The 22,359-nt window shown below is 43.0% G+C and overlaps 1 protein-coding gene across 11 annotated transcripts in view; it reads right to left on the bottom strand.

The window, feature by feature from the left end:
- The window catches only part of kmt2d (lysine (K)-specific methyltransferase 2D), a 239,566-nt gene that overhangs the window by 188,247 nt on the left and 28,960 nt on the right, over positions 1-22,359 (bottom strand). Inside the window, exon 1 of one of the 11 annotated variants that reach the window (XM_085972780.1) lies at positions 15,453-15,803. The exons of the other annotated variants lie outside the window; for them this stretch is intronic. The gene's annotated coding sequence lies outside the window, so the exon portion shown is untranslated. Of the gene's footprint in view, positions 1-15,452; positions 15,804-22,359 lie in introns of those variants that run through there. 11 annotated transcript variants of the gene reach the window in all.

The raw sequence follows: 22,359 nt of genomic DNA, 5'->3' as shown, positions 1-22,359 counted from the left end.
ATTATTTTTACATAAATTCAGCATTCAGTACAGTTCATAGGAACGGGAGTAGGCCACTCAGCCCCTCGCGCCTGTTCCGTCATTCAATTAGATCATGGCTGATCTGTATCTTAACTCCATCTACCCACCTTGGGTAGCTACTTCCAATTAAGAGGACGAGACTGTATTGCCGTAGAGTTGGTCAGTGGACTAGAGAGGAGTTGCAACATTTCACAATGAATCAGCTGCAACAATTCAAAGTAAATGAGCAGTAATGGACTCGCATTGGAGCGAGAAGCCCACTAATATTACACGCAAGTTGGCAAGATGCTTTGTATCTCACCTTGCCTGTGCAGGAAAGTAACTTGTCCCTGACTAGGTGGTGAGTGTTTGTAAATTGCAAGTATTAAAGGTAGGAACATAGAACAGGAGCATGCCATTCAGCCCCTCGAGTCTGTTCTGCCATTTAATTAGATCATGGCTGATCTGTATCTTGACTCCATTTCCCTGCCTTGGTTCCATATCCCTCAATACCCTTACCTAACAAAAATATATCAATCTCAGTTTTGACATTTTAAATTGACCCCTCAGCCTCAACAGCTTTTTGGGGGGAGAGAGTTCCAGATTTCTACCACCCTTTGTGTGAAGAAGTGCTTCCTGACATCACCCCTGAACGGCCTGGCTCTAATTTTAAGGTTCTGCCCCCTTGTTCCGGACTCCCCCCACCAGAGGAAATAGTTTCTCTCTATCTACCCTGTCAAATCCTTTAATCATCTTCAACACCTCGATTAGATCACCCCTTAATCTACTATACTCGAGGGAATACAAGCCGAGTCTATACAACCGATCATAATTTAACCCTTTTAGCCCTGATATCATTCTGGTGAATCTGCGCTGCACCCTCTCCAAGGCCAGTATATCCTTCCTGATGTGCGGTGCCCAGAACTGAACGCAGAACTCCAGATGTGGTCTAACCAGAGCTTTATACAACTGTAGCATAACTTCCACCCCTCTGTATTCCAGGCCCGTCGAGATAAAGGCTAACATTCCATTGGCCTTTTCAATTATTTTTTGTGCCTGTCCACTAGCTTTTAGTGATTTATGTACACAGACCCATGAATCTCTGCTCCTCCAGTTTCTAGCTTCTCACCATTTAGAAAATATTCTCTGATCGATCCTTCGTGGGTCCGAAGTGGATGACATCGCACATCCCCACACTGAACTCCATCTGCCACAGTTTTGCCCACTCACTTAATCTAACAATGTCACTTTGCAACTTTCGGCTCCCATCTACACCAGTTATTGTGCCACCTAACTTAGTGTCATCAGCAAACTTGGATATACAGCTCTCTATTCATCGTGAAAAGCAGAGGCCCCAGCAGAGATCCCAGGGGGACACCACTAGTTACATGCCAATTGGAGTACATCCCCATTATCCCTATTCTCTTGTCTCCTACCTCCTAACCAATTCCTTATCCATGTTAATAGGTTGCCTCCAATTCCATGCCCCTTCATTTTGCTAACCATCCCTTGGGTGGAACCTTATCGAATGCCTTCTGGAAGTCCATATAAACAATATAGACACTCCCTTATCTACCCACTCCAACAGGATCACTTTTCAATTGGCTGCCAATACTCCATCTGCTGCCAAGTGAGAGTGTTAACATAAGAACATAAGAAATAGGAGCAGGAGTAGGCCAATCAGCCCCTCGAGCCTGCTCCGCCATTCAATAAGATCATGGCTGATCTGATCCTAACTTCAAATCTACTTTCACTCTCCATCCCACCCGAACCCATGTGATCTCCCAGGAGAGGCGAAAAACCAGATAAAAAACCCAATGTGCCAATTTGGGAGAAAAAATCTGGGAAATTCCTCTCCGACCCATCTAGGCGATCGAAACTCGTCCAGGAGATCACACTGTCCTTGTATTTCCTACAGTACTTACCTTCTGTAAGAGGTGATCTCCACCCCAGCCAGGAACAGGCCCAATTTACTCTTGAAGGAATCCTAGCTGGCAGCCTGTTCCCGAGGTCTACACTAATCCCTGTGAATAGAACCTTCTCCTGAAATCTAACAGAATTAGAACACAAGTAGGAGCAGGATCAGGCTACACGGCCCCTGGGCCCGCTCCGCCACCCACAGGGCCATGACCGATCCGAACCTAGACTCATGTCCAAATTCCTGCCCGCTCCCCGTAACCCCTAATTCCCCTTACTTCTAGGAAACTGTCTATTTCTGTTTTAAATTTATTTAATGATGTAGCTTCCACAGCTCTCTGGGGCAGCAAATTCCACAGAACTACCACCCTCTGAGTGAAGAAGTTTCTCCTCATCTCAGTTTTGAAAGAGCAGCCCCTTATTCTAAGATTATGCCCCCTAGTTCTAGTTTCACCCATCATTGGGAACATCCTCACCGCATCCACCCGATCAAGCCCCTTCACAATCTTATATGTTTCAATAAGATCGCCTCTCATTCTTCTGAACTTCAATGAGTAGAGTCCCAATCTACTCAACCTCTCCTCATATGTCAACCCCCTCATCCCCGGGATTAAGCGAGTGAACCTTCTTTGTACTGACTCGAGAGCAAGTATGTCTTTTCTGAAGTATGGACACCAAAACTGTATGCAGTATTCCAGGTGTGGTCTCACCAATACCTTGTACAACTGCAGCAATACCTCCCCGTTTTTATATTCTATCCCCCTAGCAATAAAAGCCAACATTCCACTGGCCTTCTTGATCACCTGCTGCACCTGCATACTAACTTTGTGTGTTTCGTGCACCAGGACCCCCAGATCCCTTTGTACTGCAGTACTTTCCAGTTTCTTGCCATTAAGATAATAACTTGCTCTATGATTTTTCCTGCCAAAGTGCATAACCTCACACTTTCCAGTATTATATTCCATCTGCCAAATCTCTGCCCACTTACTTAGCCTATCTATGTCCCTTTGCAGAACAGAAGAGAGACCATATGAGCCATGGAGAAGGTAATTCAACCTTCCTGCTTGGAGAACGTGCAAACATCCCAAAATGGTGCAAAAATAGAAAAAATGGATTTGGAGTCTTAATGTGATTTACGTTTTCTATCAAAATTTCACAACATATTGTGTGACAGTAATGTTCCACAATATAGGATTTGTTCAGTTTCATAAAGCCTTAAAAAAATTCTCACCAAACATTTATATTCACCAATGTGATCTACAAGAGCTCAGAAATCATGTAATAATCTGTAAAGATGTGTATTTATTCAGCTAGACACCAACACTCCCCTATACTTGAACCTCATGCCAACAAATGAGACACTGTTCTCCTTATTAACTCCTTTTTAGGGTAGCGGATGGGTATCTGGGTTCACTTCATAATCAGTTTGGAAGCAAAATGCACATCTGTGGCAGGAAATAAGGTGGAAAGCCACAGCTATCTTGTTTCAAGCCACGTGACAGGAGCCAAACCAAAGCACCTTGCAAAACTAAACCCTGCTACCAGGCCATCATTGCAGGATTCTTTTACAAAACTGAACTGCAGGTGCAGAAGGCTTTATTACAGAATTCTAACCTAAATGGACAAGCAAATTGAGTCATCAGATAGAAAACACCACCCAATTTGGTCAAATTCCCATGATACTAAACTGGCGTGGGGGGGGGGGGGGGGGGGGCGGGCGGAAGGGGAAAAGAGAGAGAGCGCCAAGTTTGATGGGGCAACAAAGAAACTACAAAAAAAGGACAAAACATGCAAAATGGGAGGCATATTTACTCAAAAGTACAGTATTGGAGTAATTAGTGGAGAGGCTGCAAATGATCTTGAAGTGATAGACTTAACACTTAGTCATTGCAGAGCAGCAACTAATAAAGCAAACAGAACGTCGAGTTATGTTGCCACATCAGTACAAGTCCAAGGCCGTCATGTTGAAACTCCACAGTACTCTGGTCATGCCATACATCAAGTACTGCATTCAGTTCTGATCACAGAGACAAACGGGAAACATTCAAGTCCAGGCAGTGGTACAGGGAAGAGCCACAAGGCTGATCCAAGCATCAGATAACCAAGTTGCAAATAAAATTCTAAGTGGAAAACAAAATAAATTTGGAGCATGGTTTTAAATCACAACTGCAGGACAAGGGGAGATAAATACAAACTGGTAAAAGACAATTACAGGAGTGATGTCGGGAAGCACCTCCTGCAATGATCAATACCTGGAATGGTCTTCGAAGTAGGGCAGTGGAAGCAATAACTCTGAAATCAGTTAGATGCCATGAGGGGTGGGGACCACAGGCTTTTATGGAAGGATGAGCTAGATGTGGCTTCATTCATCTATACTTGGCGATCTTTCTGAACTCCACATAAGCATACCAAAACGTTGGGATGCATCAGAGCATCATTGAGGAGCTGGAGTAGTTGGCTAATTATTGTCTATTTTTAAAACTGTCCTTTTGTACATCACAAACATTACCAGGAAAAATTTAGTTAAGGATAACCTTTTTAGGCAAATGATAAGTAACATTACTTGATTCTAAATAGCAGAAATTATATTAGCAAATCAAAAAACACTAGATCTGCCATTAACTGTACAAAACTTATTTGATTAAAAATCAGAAAAATGATCGACCCCAATTGCCACAGAGCACAGGATCTTGGGACACATCTCAAATCATTAATTCATCGTCCTGTTGGCTGGTCCATCATTTCACTTTTACTAAAATTACTGTGACCCACTTCCCAACCCGAAAATTGCTACCAACAGTTCCCACAAACTACCATTTCTCTGGCTGTGTTTTTCACATTGCTGGGCTGTACAAACCTTCCCAATATCAGGGAAGGTCCACAGCCATTCCACTTAAGTCACGATTACGACTTCTGGGCATGCACAAGCTTGAAACAGTTCAGCACAATGTAGGCTGGCCCTGCATGTGCACGTGGCGGACGGCGTTGCTGCGTGTGTCAAGATTAGAAATTTAATAAAAGTAGCCCAAGTCATAGACAACGCTCAGCAAACGGCCTTTACAATAGTGTTGGGATGTAAATTGCCTGCTTGCATCACAGAAAGTAAAAGGGTGATAAACACACAGAAGCCTTTTTGTTATAATCAAAATTTTGATGGGTACATTTGGGTCAGGAAACTAGAAAGCAAGTTAACCTGCATGTCAAAAACAAAATAGTCCAAATAACGTAGTCATCAAATTTGCACAGAGACTATTTCTTCTGTTTGCTATTAGTAAAACTGTAAATGCATTTTATCCTCGCGTTTAAAATGTCGCTACAAATAGTGGAGAGGGGAAAATTCCTCCCATTGCAGCTATTTGTATGCAGTTTAAACATAACTGCAGTGTACAACCAGCTTCTCTATAAACAGTCAAACACAGACTTATAGACCAGTCTCTCTCTCTCATCATACTGCACAAACCTCAACTGGCACATCAATTACTATTCAGCACAACACATGGAATTGGGAAATAGTTTGATAATTATCTTTCACAAAACTGCTACAGAACATCTTCAGCATAAACAGTTCAGAAAGTCCCCTGCTCTCTACCGAAATTACAAAAGCCTTCGCCTGCCAATTAGTACAGCTTGCAATTAAAAACAAGCATTTATGTAGCAGACATACAAAGCTTCCCAAATCGCCCCTCATTTTCAGCTCCATTCTGAATTATAACTGGCAAATTTGAAAAAAAATTGTGATGTTTGTAATAAACCAATTCTTCACAAGTATACTATACATACAAGAATTTTCCATTTGGGTTTTGGGCGAGATAGAAGGTTTGGACAAATGTGTCACCTCTGGGATTTCAGTTCAAATTCAGCCCAGAATGACTGGATCAAAGTCTCTCTCTGCTGGCTGTAAGGGACCTACATGAAATGAATTTGAGCAATATACACCAGGCATAAGTCCATACAACAAAATTCCCTATAATGACACCAACATGCAGTCTCAAAGGCCACAAGGTCAGCTGGTGCAGTTAATGCAAATGTCACACCAGCGTAGTTGGGGCTGTTTGGAGGTTGACGTGGGAGTGGTTGATTTTGACACTAGATGCACAAAGGCAAAAATAACATTTAATTTACCTACAATTACACCCCTCCTCGTTATGAACACAAAAAAATGCAATTGCTTCTAAGAATTAGTAATTACTTGTAACATCACTTCCCAAACCCTTAATAAAAAAGGACAAAAGCTTTTCTTCCCTGAAACTGTACAAATATATTACTGTAGAGAAGATGTTTCTATTTGTGTGTTTGGGGAAGAAAGTCCAAAACTAGGGGTCAAAAAAGCAGTGATGGGAGGATAAAGAGCGGCCCGAGAGCGGGCCTGAATTAAAGCAGCGGCGAGTGGACAGAGCAGCCCGCGAGCGGGCCTAAATTAAAGCAGCAGCATCGGCGAGAGGATAAAGAGCGGCCCGAGAGCGGACCTGAATTAAAGCAGCGGCGAGTGGACAGAGCAGCCCGCGAGCGGGCCTAAATTAAAGCAGCAGCATCGGCGAGAGGATAAAGAGCGGCCCGAGAGCGGACCTGAATTAAAGCAGCAGCGAGAGGATAAAGAGCGGCCCGAGAGCGGGCCTGAATTAAAGCAGCAGCGAGAGGATAAAGAGCGGCCCGAGAGCGGGCCTGAATTAAAGCAGCAGCGAGAGGATAAAGAGCGGCCCGAGAGCGGGCCTGAATTAAAGCAGCGGTGAGAGGATAAAGAGCGGCCCGAGAGCGGACCTGAATTAAAGCAGCGACAGCGGTGAGAGGATAAAGAGCGGCTCGAGAGCGGACCTGAATTAAAGCATCGGCGAGAGGATAAAGAGCGGCTCGATAGCAGGCCTGAATTAAAGCAGCGACAGCGGTGAGAGGATAAAGAGCGGCTCGAGAGCAGACCTGAATTAAAGCAGCGGCGAGAGGATAAAGAGCAGCCCGAAAGCAGGCCTGAATTAAAGCAGCGGCGAGAGGGTAAAGAGCGGCGAGGCTCCGATTCAAAAACAACAACAAAATCAAAGAGTGACGTCACAGGAGAGCAGGTAGGTGATTGGTTGGCGAGTATTACAGCTTTTTTTGCTCTAAGTTAGGGAAGGGGGTTAAATCAAGAGCCGAGAAACTGTAACTTGCTAGTGCTTATTAAATTAACAAATTAGATAAAATAATCAAACAATGAAACTAAAATATCGATTGAATAAAAGCTTTAACTAATTAATTAATAAAACAAGGTTAGAGATGGCAGGGCAGGTGGTGTGTCGTAACTGCAGCATGTGGGAGTTTGTGGAGAGCATCGCGATCCTGAGCAACCACATCTGCAGTCAGTGTCTGCAACTCGAGCAACTTCGGCTCAGAGTTGTTGAGCTGGAGGACGAGCTGCAGACATTGCGATGCATCAGAAAGGGGGAGAGTTACCTGGACACTTTGTTCCAGGAGGCAGTCACACCCTTTAGGTTAAGTCGTACTTTAGAGTTAGTCAGTGGTCAGGGACAGGAGGGTGTGACTGTGAGTCAGGCAGGTATGGGGACCCAGGATGTAGTGATGGAGGAGCCTCAGCCCTTGACCTTGTCCAACAGGTACGAGGTACTTGCTGCCTGTATAGATGAGGAAAAGGACTGCAGGGAGGATGGGCAAACTGACCACAGCACTGTGGTACAGGAGGCCATCCAAGTGGGAGGGATAAGGAAGGAATGTAGTTGTGGTAGGGGACAGTACAGTCAGGGGGATAGATACTGTTCTCTGCAGCCGCGAAGGAGAGTCCCGAAAGCTGTGTTGCCTGCCCGGTGCCAGGGTTAAGGATATCTCCTCGCGGCTGGAGAAGAACTTGGAGTGACAGGGGGAGGATCCAGTTGTTGTGGTCCATGTAGGAACCAACGACATAAGTAGAACTAAGGAGGTGGTTCTGCTGAGGGAGTTTGAGGAGCTAGAGTTTAAATTAAGCAGAGCCTCAAGAGTAATAATCACTGGATTACTGCCCGAGGCACACGCAAATTGGCATAGGGTCAAGCAGATCAGAGTTAAATGCATGGCTCAAAGAGTGGTGTGGGAAGAAGGGGCTTCGATTCATGGGGCAATGGCACCAGTACTGGGGAAAAGAGGGAGCTGTTCAGTCAGGACAGGCTCCACTTAAACCGGGCTGGGACCAGCGTCCTGCCGAATCGGATAACTAGGGCTGTAGATAGGGCTTTAAACTAAAAAAGCCAGGGGGGTCATGAGGGGAAATTTAGAATAGGCAATAGAGCAGTGTAGTGATTTGGGTAAAAATAAGCAGAGTGCGACAGGAAGGGACAGAGAGTTTAACAGTAGCAGTGCAGCAGGGAATAAGGTCAAAGCAGGGAATAATGGTAAAAAATTTAAATTAAAGACTCTTTAACTGAATGTACGAAGCATTCGTAACAAGATAGGCGAACTAGTGGCACAAATAGAGATAAATGGGTTTGATCTAATAGCCATTAGAGATGTGGTTGCAAGGTGGCCAAGGTTGGGAACTAAATGTTCCAGGGTACCTAACGTGTCGAAAAGACAGGCAGAATGAAAAAGGAGGGACGGTAGCCCTGATAATAAAGGATAACATAAGGACAGTAGAAAGGATCACAGCTCGGAAAATCAAGAAGTAGAATCAGTATGGGTGGAAATAAGGAATAACAAAAGGCAGAAAATACTGGTGGGAATAGTATATAGGCCCCCTAACAGTAGCTATACCATTGTAGGAGCTTGTAACAAAGGTAATGCAATAATCGTGGGGGACTTTAATCTCCTGGACAAATCAAATTGGCAAAGGTAGTCTGGAGGACGAGTTCATGGAATGCATTCAGGACAGCTTCCTGGAACAATATGTCATGGAACCAACCAGGGAACGGGCTATTTTAGATCTTGTATTGTGTAATGAGACAGGGTTAACTAGCAATCTCATAGTAAAAGGATCCTCTGGGGCAGAGTGATCATAATATGATAGGCAAGTCATTCTCAAACTTAATGTGAAATTTTAAGTCCAAAACTAGAGTCTTAAACTTAAATAAAGCCAATTACATAGGTATGAGGGGCGAGTTGGCCAAGGTAGATTGGAAAAATAGATTAAAAGGTATGGCGGTAGATAAGCAGTGGCTAGCATTTAAAGAAATATTTCATCATTCTCAACAAAAATACATTCCATTGAGAAACAAAACCTCCACAGGAAAAGTGATCCAACCATGGCTAACTAAAGAAGTTAAGGATAGCATTAGATTGAAAGAAGAAGAAGCCTGAGGATTGGGAGAGTTTCAGAAACCAGCAAATGTTGAACAAAAAATTGATAAAAAGGGAAAAAATAGAATGCGAGAAAACTAGCAAGAAATATAAAAGCAGATTGTAAGAGTTTCTACAAGTATGTAAAAAGGAAAAGAGTAGCAAAAGTAAAAGTTGGTCCCTTAGAGGCTGAGACAGGAGAAATTATTATGGGGGGATAAGGAAATGGCAGAAATGTTAAACAAATATTTTGTATCTGTCTTCACAGTAGAAGACACAAAAAGCATACCAAAAATGGTGGGGAACCAAGGGTCTAATGAGGGTGAGGAACTTAACGTAATTAATATAAGTAGAGAAAGAGCACTAGAGAAACTAATGGGACTAAAAGCTGACAAATCCCCTGGACCTGACGGCCTACATCCTCGGGTTCTAAGAGGTGGCTGCAGAAATAGTGGAGGCATTGGTTTTGATCTTCCAAAATTCCCTAGATTCTAGAACGGTCCCAGAGGATTGGAAGGTCGCAAATGTAACACCGCTATTCAAGAAAGGAGGGAAAGAGAAAACAGGGAACTACAGGCCAGTTAGCCTGACATCAGTCATCGGAAAAATGCTGGAATCCATTGTTAAGGACGTGATATCAGGGCACTTAGAAATCATAACATGATTAGGCAGAGTCAACATGGTTTTATGAAAGGGAAATGGTGTTTGACAAATTTATTAGTTTTTTGAGGATGTAACTAGCAGGGTAGGTAAAGGGGAACCAGTGGATGTATATTTGGATTTCCAAAAGGCATTCAGTAAATTGCCACATAAAAGGTTATTACACAAGATAAGGGGTCATGAGGTTGGGGGTAATATAGTGGCATGGATAGAGGATTGGTTAACAGACAGAAAACAGAGAGTAGGGATAAACGGGTCTTTTTCAGGTTGGCAGGCTGCAACTAGTGGGGTGCCGCAAGGATCAGCGCTGGGGCCTCAGCTATTTACATAGAAACATAGAAGATAGGAGTAGGCCATTCGGCACCTCGAGCCTGCTCCGCCATTCAATGAGATCATGGCTGATCATCCAAATTCAGTACCCTGTCCCTGCCTTCTCCCCAGATCCCTTTAGCCTTAAGAAATATATCTAACTCCTTCTTGAATATATTTAATGAATTGGCCTCTGCTGCCTTCTGTGGTAGAAAATTCCACAGGTTCACCACTCTCTAGGTGAAGAAATTCCTCCTCTGTCCTAAATGGCTTACCCCTTATCCTTAGACTGTGACCCCTGGTTCTGGACTCCCCCGCCATCGGGAACATCCTTCCTGCATCAAGTCTGTCTAGTCCTGTTAGAATTTTAAAAGTTTCAATGAGATCCCCTCTCATTCTTCTAAACTCCAGTGAGTATAAGCTCAATCGACCCAATCTCTCCTCATAAGTCATTCCTGCCGTCCCAGGCATCAGCCTGGTGAATCTTCGCTGCAGTCCCTCCATGGCAAGAACATCCTTCCTCAGATAAGGCGACCAAAACTGCACACAATACTCAAGGTGTGGTCTCACCAAGGCCCTGTACAACTGCAGCAAGACATCCTTGTTCCTGTACTCGAACCCTCTCGCTATGAAGGCCAACATACCATTTGCCTTCTTAACCGCCTACTGCACCTGCATGCTTACCTTCAGCGACTGGTGCACAAGGATACCCAGGTCTCGTTGCACTGCCCCTTCTCCCAATCTATTGCCATTCAGATAATAATCGGCCTTCCTGTTTTTGCCATCAAAGTGGATAACCTCACATTTATCCACATTATACTGCATCTGCCATGCAACTGCCCAATCACCCAACCTGTCCAAATCATCCTGGAGTTTCTCGGCATCCTCCTCACAGCACACACGCCCACCCAGCTTTGTGTCGTCTGCAAACTTGGAGATATTACATCTAGTTCCCTTGTCTAGATCATTAATATATATTGTGAATAGCTGGGGTCCTAGGACCGATCCCTGCGGCACCCCACCAGTCACTGCCCGCCACTCGGAAAAAGACCCGTTTATTCCAACTCTTATTTACAATCTATATTAATGACCTAGATGAAAGGACCAAGTGTAATGTATCCAAGTTTGCTAATGATACAAAGCTAGGTGGGACAGTAAGCTGAGAGGAGGACGCAAATAGTCTGCAAAGGGATATAGATAGATTAAGTGAGTGGGCAGTAAGCTGGCAGATGGAGTATAATGTAGGGAAATGTGAGGTTATTCACTTTGGTTGGAAGAATAGAAAAACAGAATATTTTTTAAATGGTGAGAAACTTTCAAATGTTGGTGTAGAGAGAGATTTGGGTGTCCTCATGCAAGAAACACAGAAAGCTAGCATGCAGGTACAGCAAGCAAGGAGGAAGGCAAATGGCATGTTGGCCTTTATTGCAAGGGGGTTGGAGTATAAGAGTAAGGAAGTCTTGCTACAATTGTACAGGGCCTTGGTGAGACCACACCTGGAGTACTGTGCAGAGTTTTGGTCTCCTTATCTAAGAAAGGATATACTTGCCTTGGAGGCGGTGCAACGAAGGTTCACTAGACTGATTCCTGGGATGAGAGGGCTGTCCTATGATGAGAGATTGTGTAGAATGGGCCTATACTCTCTGGAGTTTAGAAGAATGAGAGGTGATCTCATTGAAACATACAAGATTCTGAAGGGGATTGACAGGGTAGATGCTGAGAGGTTGTTTCCCCTGGCTGGAGTGTCTAGAACTAGGGTACATAGCCTCAGGATAAGGAGTAGGCCATTAAAAACTGAGATGAGGAGGAATTTCTTCACTCAGAGGTTGTGAATCTTTGGAATTCTCTGCCCCAGAGGGCTGTGGATGCTGAGTCTTTGAGTATAAGAACATAAGAAATAGGAGCAGGAGTCGGCCATTCGGCCCTTCGAGCCTGCTCCGCCATTCAATGAGATCATGGCTGATCTTCTGCCTCAACTCCATTCACCGGCCCGATCGCCATATCCCTTGAAGCCCTTACTAGTCAGAAATCTATCGACTTCTGTTTTGAATATACCCAATGACGGAGCCTTCACAGCCCTCTGGGGTAGAGAATTCCAAAGATTCACCACCCACTGTGTGAAGAAATTTCTTCTCATCTCGGTCCTGAATGGCCTACCCTGTATCCTAAGGCTGTGGCCCCTGGTTCTAGACTCCCCAGCTAAGGAAAACATTCTCCCAGCATCCATCCTACCAAGCCCTGTAATAATTTTATATGCTTCAATGAGATCCCCTCTCATTCTTCTGAATTCAAGAGAATACAGGCCTAGTTTACTCAATCTCTTCTCATACGACAGTCCCGCCATCCCAGGAATCAATCTCGTGAACCTTCGTTGTACTCCCTCTATGGCAAGTATATCCTTCCTTAGGTAAAGAGACCAAAATTGTACACACTACTCCAGGTGTGGTCTCACCAAGACCCTATATAATTGGAGTAAGACTTCTTTACTCCTGTCCTCAAATCCTCTTGTAATGAAGGCCAGCATACCATTTGCCTTCCTAATGGCTTGCTGTACCTGCACATTCACTTTCAGTGACTCAAGTACAAGGACACTCTGGTCCCTTTGAGCATCTGCATTCCCAATCTTTCACCATTTAGGAAATACTCTGCCTTTCTGTTTTTTCTACCAAAGTGGATAACTTCATATTTATCCACATTATATTCCATCTGCCATGTTCTCGCCCACTCACTGAGCCTGTCGATATATTCAAGGCTGAGATCGATCGATAGATTTTTGGACTCTGGGAATCAAGGGATATGGAGATCGGGCGGAAAACTGGAGTGGAGGTGGATGATCAGCCATGATCTTATTGAATGGCGGAGCAGGCTCGAGGGGCTGAATGGCCTACTCCTGCTCCTATTTCTTATGTTATGTAAATATAAGATAGTCACTAATAAACCCAATGAAGTATTCAAGAGAAACTTCTTTACCCAGAGAGTGGTTAGAATGTGGAACTTGCTACCACATGGAGTGGTTGCGGCGAATAGCTTAGACTAATTTAAGGGGAAGCTAGGTAAGCATGAGGGAAAACGGAACAGAAGGAAATGCCGATAGGGTGAGATAAAGTAGGCTTGGGTGGAGCATAAACACCAGCATAGGCTAGTTGAGCCAATTGGCCTGTTTCTGGGCTGTAAATTCCATATTGTTTCTAATCCTTTTTCAATATGCATCCAGTTTCGCCATATTGGCCCAAAACCTCTTCGCATCACAATTGTAACCACACACACCTGTCTCCATTGGTGAAAGAGGGGCTGTTCTAGCATGAGCTCGATTCTATTCAAAACTAACCCTGCTAAGAGGGATTTTTTAAAAATTTCTATAAACTCTTCAACCCCAATGGGTAAATGAGCTTCAGGGGCAGCTACAGGAGAAAAGGGGGAACAGGCTCCCAATCACTATCTTTGTTGGAAATGCACATATTGCCTTTGCAGTGATCTTCATCCTTGCAGACAAATGTACCACTCATCCCAACAAGACGGGGAGAAAACAAAACACGTCGGTCTGCAACTACCCTTCTGGGAGAACCCAGTATAATTAGGACAGCTTCACTGAAACATCCTAATTCTTCATACTGAGTCCAGATGACAGCACTTGAAGCAATCAGATGAGCTCCTACAATTTTATTAGTTCACCAAAAATAAACAATTAGAATTTGCTTTGGAGGCATTGCAAAACATGTAATAAAATGTTTTCAACTCCTAAACGCCTAACATTTCAGAGTGTTTATCTTGAGAGGGGCATAGAAAAGAACTTACCTAATTATTTCCTGTTCATATCTTTTGCAAGCACCAGTTACAGTAAAAGGAAAAAGGCACAGACATACAAAAGATCAAAATGACCACAGGTTGCAGTTCTTTGCTCCTCCTGAATGGAAGTTCCAATAGGTCAAGTCCTGCAAATCTTAACCGGGTAGCTTGTCATTACCTAACGTGCAGGTTTAGCAGCGTGCAGTCTTGGATGGCACGAGAACTGGATAATAAACATGAAATTACAGCATATTGTTGTAAATGTAAACTATTATGGTGTGTGCTCCATTTTATGAAAAGACAAACATGCAGTGCCTACACACTCCTGGTTTACGCCACCACTGCTTTTGACACAAATATTAAGTTTAGAGTTTCATTGCAAATAATGGGAATTGATGCATTTACATTTTAAACGCAATTCCCAAAAAAATCACACCATAAGCTACAATGCTATCTGCCAGCAATAGCAAAAGCACAGCCAAAATTATATCACCAAACCTACTCACACATTAATATAGATAGAAATAAAGTAAAATCCACATTTAATAAGCAAAATAAAACGCCAATTTCCTGTAATTTGCATACAACGGTGTCTGTAATTCAGCTTTAAAATCAATTTAAATCTGTTTATACATGCAAGTGAAAGCGTCATGCAACATCTGCTCACGTTTCTGAAATGAAATCCAAACACCACAGTAAACACAAGGCCAGGATAACTATTTTGAACGAGGTGCAAAGAGGCCACCTTCATATTACTGCGTTTCAAACAAGAGTAAAGCAAAAATTTACTTTAAAAGTGGAAGTATTCTCAGTGCAACACAAGAAAACCTTTTATTCGGCATAGTTTTGAGAAAACACAAGATTTGTAAATCACATTTCTATATCGCTAATCCTGTCTTAAACCCCCGTTTACAGCAATCACCCAATTTCCAGTTGAAAGCTGAAGTTAAGCCATCTCCTATAAATTCAAATTCCATTTCCACAACAGGAAAAAAACAGGGCAGTTCATGTCACCGAACACTGCACAGCGTGCAACATTGTACTGTCCCTGCACAAAAAAAACTCCTCGCTCTCACGCACACGACACGGCTTTTGCCGCCACAAAAAAGATGCCCACTCACACAATACACTCCTGGACTTCCCGTGCAAAATCCGTCACATGAAACTACCTCTGAATATACAAGAAAATACAGTGCAATCATTTCTAAAGCCGACCAAATTCAAACTGCAATAACTGAAACAAAAGGTCACACAAAAGTAATTGACCCGACCTTATTTGGGTTGGTGAAGGCCGACATGAAATAATTCAAACTCTTGAGCTACTGATGATTTTTTCCTACCCTATTCTGGTGCAAATTGTCTCTTTATAGTACACATTTTTATTTTCATAAATGATGCAACATGAAAATTTGACTTCATTAACTTGACAGCGTTACGAGCCAGATTCTCTAAATATAGATTTATTTTTTGATTATCTACACTGCTTTACATTCAGCAGATTGCAAACCGCCAAATCTGTAATATTGATCGATGAAAAAACTATTTACCTTATTGCTTGCCCTGTACCCCCCACACTCCACAAATCCCGGCGGAAATTCCCCACTGCATGGCTGATCCCATTCCTCGTACAGAAAGCTTTATGACCGACATTGGCCTCGGGCAGCAGGCTCCAGCTCGGGCCCCGGCCACTCCTCACTCTCTGCGGGTCCGACCTCGCTGCTTCCTGTTACAAAGTAGTCGCAAACATTCGAGAAAACCCCAGCGGGAAGGGGAAAAAAAATAAAGAAATAGCCGAGCCGACCAAAACCGACAGAAAAAAAGAAACCGAGAAAAGCAAAAGTGAAGCGAACCAAAAACATCCACCGGAGCGACGGAAACGTCATCACTTCCGTTCCGGTCAGAAACAGCAACCCCCAAACGCCAGTTCCAGTTTCGGCGAAGATGCGAACAAAACACAGAAATAAAAAAATATTTTGTTTAAATGCACAGTTGGGTCTACGGTGGCCAGCTTAATCGTTCAATTTTATAACAGAACCTGCAGATACACATAGCGACAAAGCCATGCAATAAAATGTCTTGTTCCGGCAAGAAACCCTATCCCATCCGTTTCGACCTGGAACTGGGAAGGTTCTCAGCTCGCGAGGCGCATCCCAAAATTATTTAAACAATATCACGCTGCCCTTTCGAGGAAGATCTATTATACTGGTTGCTTAAACAAAATGTAGTAAGTGATAGAGAGGCCTACATATACATGTCCTAAAAAGCGAAACTAAAAAGTAGAACACATGTCGATGGACTAAAATGCTCACAACACAAAGCATCTCGTACCAGTGAAACAAAAGGACCGAATGAAAACGGTAGCTCAAATCTGCGACTCAATTGTAGTTCGCATTGCCAAAAGCAATTTTATGTAAATGTCTAAAACCGAATGAAATCGTACAGATTAGAAGCAGCAATAAAATACTTAGCTCAAATAATTCTCACGATATTAATGTCAACAAACCACTTCCCATTTAATTTCGATTTTAACTAATACTGTACTTTTAATTAAAGATATTTTCACTATCTCCTACCTGCCATGCAAATTATAGTACCTAAAAGCAGGAGGTATAGTAGCAAGCAGTGTTCACATCAATTTATTTCACTTGTGTTAAAATGAAAGTATGTTTGGGATCATCTCACCAGCATAAATAACTCAGTACTGTGAAATTCCTACAAGTTTTGATGAGGCTTATTTCTGCACAACAGAAAATGCTAGAAATACTCAGCAGGCCAGGCAGCATCCGTGGAGAGAGAAACAGGGTCAACGTTTCAGGTCTGGGACCCTTCATCAGAACTGGAAAAAGCTGCACAGCTCAGTCAAAATGTGAACCAGACAATTCACAACCTTCGCGTCCTATTCACCAAGCTGAGTTTCTCACCCAACCCGATCGCTCGTCTACGCCCCTGCCTCAGCCCGTCTGCATTTGTTACCTCTAGACTCACTCGACTATTCCCACACTCTCCTAGCTGACCTCCCATCTTCCACCCTCCGTACACTGAAGCTCATCCAAAACGCTGCTGCCCGTATCCTAACTTGCACCAAGTCCCATTCACCCATCACCCTGTGCTCGCTGACCTACATTGGCTCCCGGTCCAGCAACACCACGATTTTAAAATTCTCATCCGTGTGTTCAAATTCCTCCATGGTCTCATCCCTCCCCATCTCTGTAACTTCCTCCAGCCTTACAATCCTCCCAAGAACTCTACATTCCTCCAACTCTGGCCTCTTGTGCATCCCCCCACTTCCTTCACCCCACCATTGGTGGCCGTGCCTCCAGCCAACTCGGCCCCAAGCTCTGGAATTCCCTCCCTAAACCTCTCCACTCTCCTTAAAACCTCTCTCTTTGACCAAGCCTTTGGTCGCCTGTCCTAATGTTTCCTTCTTTGTTTCAGTGTGAATTTTTGTCCAATAACACTCCCGTAAAGCGCCTTGGCACATTTTACCAAGTTAAAGGCATTAGAGAAATGAAAGTTGTTTTTGACATTTTTTTGTATGAATTTTACATGTTGAGTTTCTAGTCGCATGATTTATCCTCACTTTTCCAGATGTCAAAACAGAAAATTAATTTGGGAGAGTTCTCAACTTAGGGACACAATAATAACGGAGGAAAACATTGCCTGAATCACCACCCCTCTGCTAACTAGATTGGGCATTGTGGAGAAAAAGCCTCAAGGCAAGGCGGGGCAGGGGGCGGGGGGACACTTAAATAAGGAGAAACTAAATTTGCATTTCATCGCACTTCTATTATAAAATCTCATGAACACAAGTGGGGCTGTCAAAATGCTGCACTTCACATCAAGACTTAACCCGGAACTGCTTTTTAATGCACTATTAAATGTTGTTCTCAGTTTGACTGCCCAGCTGCTTCCTTTTCCTCAGTATTGTGGGTTCTTATTGGGAAATCCCTCCAACTGCCAGCATAAAGATCCTCACTGCGGTCACATCTTTCCTAGTCTACATCTGCTCTGGCCTTAAAGTTCGCCCTCTCAAACACTGGTACAACACCTGCAATAATTATTTTGTTTCAATTGTAAAACACTTGCACGAAGGGGTAAATTTGGCATTCCATTAACACCAGATAGATTTAAAAACAAACAGGTCATTCTAGGAACCACAGCTAAATTTCAACTTTACAATAGAATGCAAACTGCATAAACAATGTATCTGCATTTCTGATAAGATAACTGCGCTGAAAAGAACGACAAGAACAGCCAATGTAACATGGGTAGAAATTAGTAATGGGGCAGCAAAGAACAACTGGCAACTATTAGCAACCGTAGGCTGAAAATGAAGAGAGATGTTTAGAGTAGAGGCTGGAGGAAACAATAATGTGATAATCATAGTGGAATTTCAATATTAGAGCTAAGTGGTCAGAACACAAACTGCAAGGGAGGAATAAAAGGACAGTTTCAAACAAGTAATCCGTGTCAGCTGTAGCTCAGTGGGTAGCACTCTTGCTTCTGAGTCAGACGGTTGTAGGTTCAAATCAGATGAGGAATGTACCAATCAAAAGCAGGTGCATATACTTCCAATGAAAAAGTACTAAAGACACATGACATGAACAGTGAGCTGTCAGCAAAAGGCATCAGTAAGAGAAGGCAAAGCAATGAAACTTCTGCATACATTTCTCAAAATTCCTTCAACTTATCATCTTAAATTCTCACGAAGCCAAGAAATTTAACACGGGAATATGGCTTGTAACATGCATAATATATTAAACATCTACACACGCCTCCTATCTGCATAACTTGACTTCCTGTGGTCATGGTTTTGCCATACGTTTTGTGTCAACCTTTCACCATTAAAAATTCCTATGCCTACATTTGTAATGGGGTTTGCGAGTGTAAAATCGTCACTGATTGCACAATCAAGGCACTGGGTTCCCACAAATCAATCAATATTTTTTTTTAATGTATTACTTTTGCATTTTTTCCCCTCAGTAACTAAAATTTCTACTATCCAAAATAAAGATTTAAAAAAAATTTTAAAAACCAAAAATTACAATATTCAACTGTTGAATTGTCTTTTATTGCTTTCATTAACGTTTTTACTTCAAGTTTTCAACCTCTCCCAAAGGCCTGGGCTTGGACTTGATATTTTTACCCAGACCTGAATTTGAATTAGAAACATAGAAAAATAGGAGCAGGAGTCGGCCATTCAATATGATCATGGCTGATCCTCTATCTCAATACCATATTCCCGCTCTCTCCCCATACCCCTTGATGCCTTTTGTGTCTAGAAATCTATCTCCTTCTTAAATATATTCAGTGACTTGGCCTCCACGGTCTTCTGTGGTAGAGAATTCCACAGGTTCACCACCCTCTGAGTGAAGAAATTTCTCCTCATCTCAGTCCTAAATGTCCTCCCCCGTATCCTGAGACTGTGACCCCTCGTTCTAGAACCCCCCAGCCAGGGAAAACATCCTCCCTGCATCCAGTCTGTCTAGCCCTGTCAGAATTTTATACGTTTCAATTAGATCGCCTCTCATTCTTTTAAACTCGAGTGAATACAGGCCTCGTCGACCTAATCTCTCCTCATACGACAATCCTGCCATCCCAGGAATCAGTCTGGTGAACCTTCACTGCACTCCCTCTATGGCAAGTATATCCTTTCTTGGGTAAGGAGACCAAAACTGCACACAGTACTCTAGTGTGGGCTCACCAAGGCCCTGTATAACTGTAGTAAGACATCCTTGCTCCTGTACTCAAATCCTCTTGCAATGAAGGCCAACATACCATTTGCCTTCCTAACTGCTTGCTGCACCTGTATGTTTGCTTTCAGTGACTGGTGTACAAGGACACCCAGGTCCCTTTGTACATCAGCATTTCCCATTCTATCACCATTTAAATAATATTCTGCCTTTCTGTTTTTCCTACCGAAGTGGATAACTTCACATTTATCCACGTTATACTGCATCTGCCATGTATTTGCCCACTCACTCAACTTGTCTAAAATCGCCTTGAAGCCTCTTTGCATCCTCCTCACAACTCTCAATCCCGCCTAGTTTCTTGTCATCAGCAAACTTGGAAATATTACATTTGGTTCCCTCATCCAAATCACTGATATATATTGTGAAATAGCTGGGGCCCAAGCACTGATCCCTGCGGTACCCCATGAGTCACCGCCTACCACCCCGAAAAAGACCCATTTATTCCTACTCTGTTTCCTGTTTGTTAACCAATTTTCAATCCATGCCAGTATATTACCCCCAATCCCATGTGCTTTAATTTTGTACACTAACCTCTTATGTGGGACTTCATCAAAGGCCTTCTGAAAATCCAAATACACCACATCCACTGGTTCTCCCTTATCTATTCTACCAGTTACATCCTCAAAAATCTCCAGTGGGGTTTGTCAAACACGATTTCCCTTTCATAAATCCATGTTGATTTTGTCTAATCCCATTGATATTTTCTAAGTGCTCTGTTATCACATCCTTTAGAATAGACTCTAGCATTTTCCCTACTACTGATGTTAGGCTCACCGGTCTGTAGTTCCCTGTTTTCTCTCTCCCTCCTTTTTTAAATAGTGGGGTTACATTTGCCACCCTCCAATCTGCAGGCACTGTTCCATAATCTTCAAAGATGACAACCAATGCATCCACTATTTCCATGGCTACCTCTTAGTACTCTGGGATGCAGATTATCAGGCCCTGGGGATTTATCAGCTTTCAGTCCCATTAATTTCTCCAACACTTTTTTTTTACTAATACTAATTTCCTTTAATTCCTCCTTCTCACTAGACCCTTGGTTCCCTAGCATTTCTGGGAAGTTATTTGTGTCCTCTTCCGTGAAGACAGAACCAAAGTATTTGTTTAATTGCTCACCCATTTCCTTGTTCCCCATTATAAATTCTCCTGTTTCTGACTGTAACGGACCTACATTTGTCTTCACTAATCTTTTTCTTTTTACATACTTGTAGAAGCTTTTACAATCTGCTTTTATGTTCCTTGCAAGTTTACTCTCATACTCTATTTTTCCCCTCTTAATCAATCTCTTGGTCCTTTTTTGCTGAACTCTAAACTGCTCTCAATCCTCAGGCTTGCTACTTTTTCTGGCAACTTTATATGACTCCTCTTTGGATCTAATACGATCCTTAATTTCTTTTGTTAGCCATGGTTGGGCTGCTTTTCCTTTTGTGTTTTTGCGCCAGAAAGGAATGTATAACTGCTGCAATTCATGCATTTGTTCCTTAAATGTTAGCCATTGCCTATCCACCGGCATGCCTTTTAATGAAGCTCCCCAATCTATCATAGCCAACTCACTCCTCATACCATCGTAGTTTCCTTTGTTTAGATTTAGGACCCTAGTTTCGGATTGGACTTCTTCGAATTCTTAATTAAGATGGAAAGTGATCATGTAGAATTATACAATCTGAGCATATGCAGTGTGCCTAATTTCCCTCCTGGTGTCCTAGCCAATATTTATCCCTCAACCAACATCAATACAACAGATCATTTATCTCATTGCTGTTTGTGGGACCTTGCTGAGCGCACATGACTTAACTGGCTCTGAAACCTTTTGGGACATCCTGAGCAGGTGAAAAGCTTTCTTTCTAGGTGAATGACAGTGGAACAAGAGATGGGGTTGAGCGGGTAGCGAGGTGGGTGATAAGAATTGGAAAGGGTGGTAGGAAGGTGAAGGAATAGCAGATGTGTTGGGAGCAAGGGGGAAGAGAACAAGCGAGTGGGGCAATGGAGGGCGGGGAAGAGAACAGTGATTAGGGGAATGGGAAGGAAACTCAGGGACACTTTTTAATCCCGCAATCCCCATTTCAAATGCAGCCTGCAGCCATTGGTGGCTCCTTTCCTCACCACACCAACCAAAAGAAAAGATAAAGACAGAAGTAGAAGGGGACAGAGGGAAAAGCAACAAAATAAATTAAGGGGGCAGATATCAGATACCAAGCTATCAGAGACATGCAAGAGTGACCATATTCTCTGACTTACGGCGCACAACCCCACAGATCGTCTAGCAAAGTATTAAAATCAGTATGTCCTGTCAACCCTAACAATTCCTATGGCGTTTGCAATGATAACTGCGTCCACACCTAGCTGTAACCGCCTGTGACATCTGTAGGTGGCGCTGTAACTGAGGACTTTTGCAAAATTTGGGGTTTAGTGTGTCATACGGCTCTGTCTCACTCGAGCTTTGAAGCCTATTCCTGAAGGAGTCTCTCGTGCCTGCAAAGCTTAGTGGCAAGAGTACAGCCCTTCCAACATTGCTCACATTTAAAGGGTGCAGGCATTCATGAGCTCTGAAAGTGTAAGGGTCCCTCAACATCTGCTCACATCTGGTGCAGAAATAGACTTTCCCCATCTTGGGACGGTTGGTGTTCTGCAATTCAGGTAACTGAGGAAAAACTCACACCAGTCTTCACATTTATAATGTTTCTATCCAGCAGATTGCTGA

Source organism: Somniosus microcephalus, chromosome 33, assembly GCF_052327205.1.
Source record: "Somniosus microcephalus isolate GS21.2 chromosome 33, FLI_Smic_1.0, whole genome shotgun sequence".
Taxonomy (NCBI): Eukaryota; Metazoa; Chordata; class Chondrichthyes; order Squaliformes; family Somniosidae; genus Somniosus; species Somniosus microcephalus.
The sequence above is the reverse complement of the archived record's forward strand: the minus strand, read 5'-3'. Positions and strand labels throughout refer to the sequence as shown.